Source organism: Bos mutus, chromosome 1, assembly GCF_027580195.1.
Source record: "Bos mutus isolate GX-2022 chromosome 1, NWIPB_WYAK_1.1, whole genome shotgun sequence".
In the NCBI taxonomy this organism is placed as follows: Eukaryota; Metazoa; Chordata; class Mammalia; order Artiodactyla; family Bovidae; genus Bos; species Bos mutus.
The window spans coordinates 69,969,884-69,977,723 of record NC_091617.1 but is presented as its reverse complement, the minus strand read 5'-3'; the positions used below and the strand labels follow the sequence as shown (position 1 = coordinate 69,977,723).

At 42.6% G+C, this 7,840-nt stretch overlaps 1 protein-coding gene across 1 annotated transcript in view; it reads left to right on the top strand.

The window, feature by feature from the left end:
• The first annotated feature begins 2,285 nt into the window (after positions 1–2,285).
• Positions 2,286–7,840, top strand: part of PCYT1A (phosphate cytidylyltransferase 1A, choline) — a 49,524-nt gene continuing 43,969 nt past the window's right edge. The window contains exon 1 of the mRNA XM_005897806.3: positions 2,286–2,423. The gene's annotated coding sequence lies outside the window, so the exon portion shown is untranslated. The remainder of the gene's footprint in view (positions 2,424–7,840) is intronic.

The window sequence follows — 7,840 nt, the reverse complement described above, 5'->3', positions numbered from 1 at the left end:
CCGTGAACTTCCTGATGTTCAAGCTGGTTTTAGAAAAGGCAGAAGAACCAGAGATCAAATTGCCAACATCTGCTGGATCATGGAAAAAGCAAGAGAGTTCCAGAAAAACATCTATTTCTGCTTTATTGACTATGCCAAAGCCTTTGACTGTGTGGATCACAACAAACTGTGGAAAATTCTGAAAGAGATGGGAATACCAGACCACCTGATCTGCCTCTTGAGAAACCTAAATGCAGGTCAGGAAGCAACAGTTAGAACTGGACATGGAACAACAGACTGGTTCCAAATAGGGAAAGGAGTACATCAAGGCTGTATATTGTCACCCTGTTTATTTAACTTATATGCAGAGTACATCATGAGAAACGCTGAGCTGGAAGAAACACAAGCTGGAATCAAGACTGCTGGGAGAAATATCAATAACCTCAGATATGCAGATGACACCACCCTTATGGCAGAAAGTGAAGAGGAACTAAAGAGCCTCTTGATGAAAGTGAAAGCGGAGAGTGAAAAAGTTGGCTTAAAGCTCAACATTCAGAAAACGAAGATCATGGCATCCGGTCCCATCACTTCATGGAAAATAGCTGGAGAAACAGTGGAAACAGTGTCAGACTTTATTTTTCTGGGCTCCACAATCAGTGCAGATGGTGACTGCAGCCATGAAATTAAAAGATGCTTACTCCTTGGAAGGAAAGTTATGACCAACCTAGATAGCATATTCAAAAGCAGAGACATTACTTTGCCAACAAAGGTCCGTCTAGTCAAGGCTATGGTTTTTCCTGTGGTCATGTATGGATGTGAGAGTTGGACTGTGAAGAAGGCTGAGCGCCGAAGAATTGATGCTTTTGAATTGTTGTGTTGGAGAAGACTCTTGAGAGTCCCTTGGACTGCAAGGAGATCCAACCAGTCCATTCTGAAAGAGATCAGCCCTGGGATTTCTTTGGAAGGAATGATGCTAAAGCTGAAACTCCAGTACTTTGGCCACCTCATGCGAAGAGTTGACTCCATTGGAAAAGACTCTGATGCTGGGGAGGGATTAGGGGCAGGAGAAGGGGACGACAGAGGATGAGATGGCTGGATGGCATCACTGACTCGATGGATGTGAGTCTGAGTGAACTCCGGGAGTTGGTGATGGACAGGGAGGCCTGGCGTGCTGCGATTCATGGGGTCGCAAAGAGTCGGACACGACTGAGCGACTGATCTGATCTGATTTCCTTCTCCAGGGGATCCTCCCGACCTAGGGATTGAACCCAGGTCTCCTGCATTGCAGACAGATGCTTTACTGTCTGAGCCACCAGGGAAGCCCTACTTATTCCATAACATTGGCTATTTACTGGCCTTGTTGAAAGTGAAAGTGTTAGTCACTCAGTCCTGTCCACTTTGCGACCCCATTGAGTGTAGCCAACCAGGCTCCTCTGTCCATGGAATTGTCCAGGCAAGAGTACTGGAGTGGGTTGCCATTCCCTTCTCCAGGGGATCTTCCCCACCCATTGATGGAACCTAGGTCTCTTGCATTGCAGGCAGATTCTTTATTGTCTCAGCCACCAGGGAAGCCCATCTACAAGGGACTCCTCCAAAGGGGTTTGCTAGTTTCTTCCTAGCAAAGGAAAACATTTCTTTTCACCAGTCACCCTGCTGTGTGATTTCCTACCAGTGGCCACCAAGTCAAGAATTGTTCCTGCTTAGATGGCCCCCAGTTGATACCCAGGGATCATCTCTTGGTGAGCCAACAAGTGTTAGAAACAACTGGAACACAGAGGGCTTTTCATAGGACTTGGTTGGCGGACGTGCATCTCTTCACATCACCCAGTAGGGAAAGGTGCTGTGTGAAGTAGTTGCAGACCATGGTGTGGAGGTCGGGGGTGTCAAGGTTGGAAGGTGTCGCGGCCATCTGCATTATGAATGTGCTGGTATATGGGTGCCTGGCACGGCGTCAGCCGCTGGGGTAGAGCAGGAAGGACTAAAACGGACAGGTAGGTCCGCCTGGAAGGGACTGAACCCGGAGCTGGGCAAAAGGCGAGCCACCACGTTAACGCTCCTTGACGGACGGCCAGCGAGCAAGAGTGACAAGTCACAGCCGTGTCTTATTACAAGGTACATCCGTTTCTTCACCGCATAGTCCAATTCCGCAAGGTAAGTGACCCTTTGCCTTTTTATCTTCTCTCTTGGTGAGTTCTGCTCAGTCACTCCGCCCCACGGGGCCTCTATGGAGGCGGAACCACTGTATCAGAAGTGGTTTTCGAAGAGAAGTCGTGGTCGGAGTGATAAGAGGGAGGGCAATAGGCGGGATTTCCGGTCCGCGCTTCCGTCAGCTGCCTTTCCCGGGCGTCTCCCCGCAACCTCCTCAATTTCCCTTGTCCGTGACGCGGCGCTCTGGAGAAATTCGACGGGACAGTCACCAGGGGCCAGGGAAACGTGAGCTGCAGGTAAGGACCGGGTGTGTGTATATCCTTGCGGCTGTGTTTGAGAGGAGAAACTGTGGTGCTGGGACTGCCTGGAGGAGTGACTGAAAGAAGAGTGGGTCAGTGACAGCGAGGGGAGTGTGAGGCTACGACTGCGAGGCTACTGTGACCCAGGGGCGTTGACAACGAGGGGACTGTGGCTGAGACGTAGCTGCTTGCGAGGGATCTGTGACCCAGCAGCAGTGAATACTAAGGGGCTCTGACCTCGGAGAACACGAGGCAGAGGCTGCGTGGGGACTATGACCGAGAAAGTATGAAGCAGTGACAGCGGGGAACTGTGACCAAGGGCCATCGACTCGGAGGAGACTGATCGATGGATAGGAACTATGAGGGGACTCTGACCTAAGGGAATATGAAGCAGCAGCTGCGAGGGGACTCTAACCAAGGAGCCGTAACTTTGAGGGGGCTGAGTTGGAGAAGACTGTGGGATCAGTGACTGGACAGGGTACTGTAGCGTTTTGTTTGAGTAGGGGTGTGGTGACTGGGTGGAGAAGGTTAGACAGACCCGAGTTTAATTTGATGGACAGACTTCTTGTGGCTGGGAAGCTTACTTCACCATCGAGCTACTGTTTCTTCCGCCGTGAGTGGAAAGTTTGGATTAGATGAATGTTTCCTAAACTGTGGGTTCTGTCCTGTTATTGGGTTGTGTAGTCCATTTAGTGGAGGGAACCTGAAATTTACCAAAAAAAAAAAGAAAAGAAACAGACCTGAAATTTTCACGTAATAATAGTATTATTCATGAAACTTGTTTCAGTTATGAGTGTGTGAAGTTATGATGCAAACTGAATTTCATGTATCTTAAAATGTAGTTAAAAAGTTGGAAAAACATTGGACCAGATTATTTCTGAGTTTTCCTTCTGGTCTAAAATGCCATGATTCTACAGTGAGGGGACTATTTGGAAATACCAAGATGCAATTAGGAGGATCTGGGGCTGGAGCACATCCTCTATCAGATTGACTTAACTGAAGAAGGCTTCCCAAATAAAATTGGAGTAGTTTTAACTGAAGACTGAAACTCAGGTCCTCAGTTGGGAGAACCAATACTTATATATTGAAATAGGGACAGTGATATTTAGAAAGGCAGTGAGGATATAGGGGTTTGTGATGGGAAAAAACTTAGGAATAGACACTGAGTAAGGGGGAAGCTTTGAAGAGGGTAGAAACAAGGCTTAGAAGGGGAACTGAAGATAGAGACAGAAAAGATTCTGAGAATAAAGTGACCTTCAGGGTCCTTTTCAATCTTAATATTTAATGTTTCTGTAAATACAGAAAATTGTTAGTAAAAAGGTACTGGTTGACAATGAAATTTGGTGCACTAATCTGTGGTGAACAGATGATCATCATGGAGAAGACGGGATGACCTGGAGAGGTCAACAGTGGTGACTAGAATGTCACAGAGGAGAAGCTTTAATGTATTTAGCTATCCATCTCAATGGTTTTTGTACATTGGAGGCCAAGACTGGCCTACTGGGAATGATACCATGCTGTGGATAATTCAACTGATGTTTTCAGTTCAGTTCAGTCGCTCAATTGTGTCCGACTCTTTGTGACCCCATGAATCGCAGCATGCCAGGCCTCCTTGTCTATCACCATCTCCTGGAGTTCATTCAAACTCATGTCCATCGAGTCAGTGATGCCATCCAGCCATCTCATCCTCTGTCATCCCCTTTTCCTCCTGCCCCCAATCCCTCCCCAGCATCAGAGTCTTTTCCAATGGAGTCAACTCTTTGCATGAGGTTGCCAAAGTACTGGAGTTTCAGCTTTAGCATTATTCCTTCCAAAGAGCACCAGGGCTGATCTCCTTTAGAATGGACTGGTTGGATCTCCTTGCAGTCCAAGGGACTACTCTCAAGAGTCTTCTCCAACACCACAGTTCTAGCTTGGGTTTATTTCCTACTGATTCCCTTTCATGAGGTCTATTAGTGATGCAGATGAAATTGAAGGAGTTTCACTACTTCTTCCTCTTTTACAGCCCTTTGTAGAAGGTGCTACTTGTTGATTGTGTCACTTAGTGTTTTTTAAAAATATATGTAATAGAAGAAGCTTGAGACAGTTTTGACTTACCAGACACTGTATTTATCTGATAACCTGATAGTCACTTCCACCCTTTATACACATATATACTGTGTCATAGCGGAAGAGATTTCAGAAAGATACTTAAATGGAAATCAGTTGGAAATGGTGAGGGATAGCCTTTTTTTGGCAGCACCAGTCTTAGTTGCAGCACAAGGGATCTTCAGTCTTCCTGTAGGATCTTTAGTTTTGGCTTTTGTGATCTAGTGCCCTGATCCAGCCAACTGCACTGGGAGTGTGGAGTCTTAGCCACTGGACCACCAGGGAAGTCCCAGGGAGAGCCTTTGTTTAGCTAAAAAATGGCTGTTTCTAGAATATTATATGTTTACGAGGCTTACGTTCTATATAACTAAAAGGAGCTACTCAAGAATTTGTTCGTAGAACAGAATATACTACTTAAAGGTTACTCATCACCAAAGGGAAGACGTTTAGGCTTGGGGACTGCAGCACTGCCTCTGGGGTTATTTGTGTTTGCTGAATGAAATGATTCTTTTTGATTTGACCTGCTTTGTAAATTCCTTTTGGAAATCAATATAATGGCCTAATTGATTAAGAAGGAACATTATTCCTTCCTCAGCCTATGATGTCTTCTCTCATAAACAGGTGAGGTTTTATTTTTCTTGGGGATCTCCTCTTTGGATATGCGACTCTTTAAGGGGAATCTAGTCAGAGCCTTGGATTCCTGGTGTCTTTATCTGATGTTAACACTGACTTACTCTGTGACTATGGGAAGAATTATTGCTTTCTCTTGCTTTAGATTTCCTTACTGTGGTAGAGAAAGCTGTTCTTCCGGTTAAATAGCCCTTTAATAATCTGAAAAATATGCATACTAACCACATTTAGTATACAATCTCATGGAGTTTGTTAACCATCTGCCCTCATTCATAATTTTCCTGTGGAGCTATCTAATCTGCAGGTTAGACATGATTCCCCTTGGGAGCTGAATAGCCTCTTCATGTTATAAACTCTGATTAATTTATGAAATAGTCATAGAAAAAGCAAGCACAATAATGATGGATAAGGACAAAATATCTAATAATAATTGTAATTCTCTTATGTTTTCCTTTCACAATATTTGCGTAACTCTCATCTGAAGCCAGATCTTCTGACTTTCCTAATAGAGATAATTCCTCCTACTGAATCAAACAGAAGTTCTTACACTAACATTTATGTTCTCCTGAAATAGATTAGAAAGAATAAATTTTTGTAAAAGTCATGATTTAGGGGGAGTTTTTTTCAGTTAGAGAAATCCTAAAGTCAGGCTACTTCCCAATCATCACTGGACTGTGAGAGCTCCTTTTTATTCAAGATTGTGGCTGATTCTACATCTTTTACTTATGTCTACATAAGTCACATTAGAAAATAATAGGAAGAAGAGAGTGTGAACAGGGTTCAACTTTCTTGCTTATCTGCCTAGAGAGTAACTTCTAGCACTTCCTCTTTCCTAAGTTTAAACCTTTCTGTTTCTAGTCCTAAACTTCTCTTTTCACAATATTCCTGTCAAATGGGTACCTGAACTCATGTATGACATGTGATTTGTTAATTGTTTATGAATGGTTTGTGACAAAACTTAAATCCTAACTCCCTTCCTCTATAATTTAATCAGTAAATTCAGGGAATATACATTTTTACATACTTTATTTTGCAGTATATACCAGGGCATCATTCTAGAAGGGAAAAAAAAAACAACAACAAAGCAACAGTGAATCTCTCATACATATTTGGCACTGTGTTAGGTTTGTTTACATACTTTATTAATATAAATAAGTTAATTTCCTATATTTTCCTATTTGCAGATCATGTAAGTAGATAGATATATAGCAGGATTGGAGGGAGATTTGTTTGTTTTTCTGTCTTTTTTCCCCTCCCTTTCTGTTGGTAACTCTCTTGTTGAAAGTTTAGTTTGAAGCTTTCTGCATTTGGAATAGAATGTCTGTCAGGGGAACCCATGGATTTGTTAGGCTGTTATATCACATTCACAGCTATTTGCAAGCCAGTTTGAAGTGAAGGCTGCTAAAAATAGTGATTTATAATCTTTGCTCTATATTAGAGAACAGAATGAGTGTTATGGCACTTAATAGAAACTGGGTGATTCTGGTTTGTTTGTTTGTTTGGCCCCTAGTCTTAATCTTTTTTGTTCCATGGAACACTTTGGCATTATGGTGAAACCTTGTGGACTCCTTTTTTTGATTAATGTTTTTATATGCAAAAAAGTACATAAATTATAAAGAAAACAAATTGTGTTGATATGTAATCAAAATATTTTTAAATGTGTGAAATAGCACATGTAGGTTTTATTAACACAGTAAATAAACTTTCTATCAGTGGGTCTTATAACTATGATAATTTTTAAATGATCATGTGTTTAAATAGTATTTCAAGATATTTGTAACAAGTGTAATATCATATGAAAATATCTATGATTTCTATTGGTGACAAAGTCTATTTTACTAAGTCTACTATTACTGTTGTGGCTTACATTCATAACTGAAGGATGGTGGATTTTCCAGAGGCTAGTGAAAATCCCATGGACGGAGGAGCCTGGTGGGCTGCAGTCCATGGGGTCGCTAAGAGTCGAAAACAACTGAGGGACTTCCCTTCCACTTTTCACTTTCATGCATTGGAGAAGGAAATGGCAACCCACTCTAGTGTTCTTGCCTGGAGAATCCCAGGGACGGGAGCCTGGTGAGCTGCTGTCTATGGGGTCACACAGAGTCGGACACGTCTGAAGCGACTTAGCAGCAGCAGCAGCAGTGAAAATAAAGATATACTTTTTTTAGTCTAAATCCCAGATTCCCTGAATCTGTCATAGACCCTGCCTTAGAGATGTAACCCAGTCTAGGGAGAACAAAATCTAAACACAGGGTTTACACACTGATTCTTTCAGTAGGATAGTGGCAGAGCACATTGTTCAACTGTAAGAGCTATTACAAGTTTCTGGTTTTTGTTTTTTGTTTTTTTTTTTTACAAGTTTCTGTTTTTTTAGGATAGTCTCTGTCCTGAAATCCAACCCTCTGTGGTCAGGCCCAAGCACAAACTTTATTTTGGTCCATGACTAACCCAGAGTCTGACACAGAGTAAGTGCCCACTCAGTGTTTGTTGAATAAGTGTTTCTTTGGAGAAATTAGAGGGAAGAGATCAAGTTCAAAGCTTAGATCTTAGATTGTGGCCATTTACTGATCCTAAATATTGAGGAATAACATTGAGCCCTAACTTATAACTAATCTGTCTGTGCAGATAATGTTGTGAAATCACCTTTACATTTAGAATTTCCCAAAGCAGGCATTCTTTTGACTTATTCTATATTG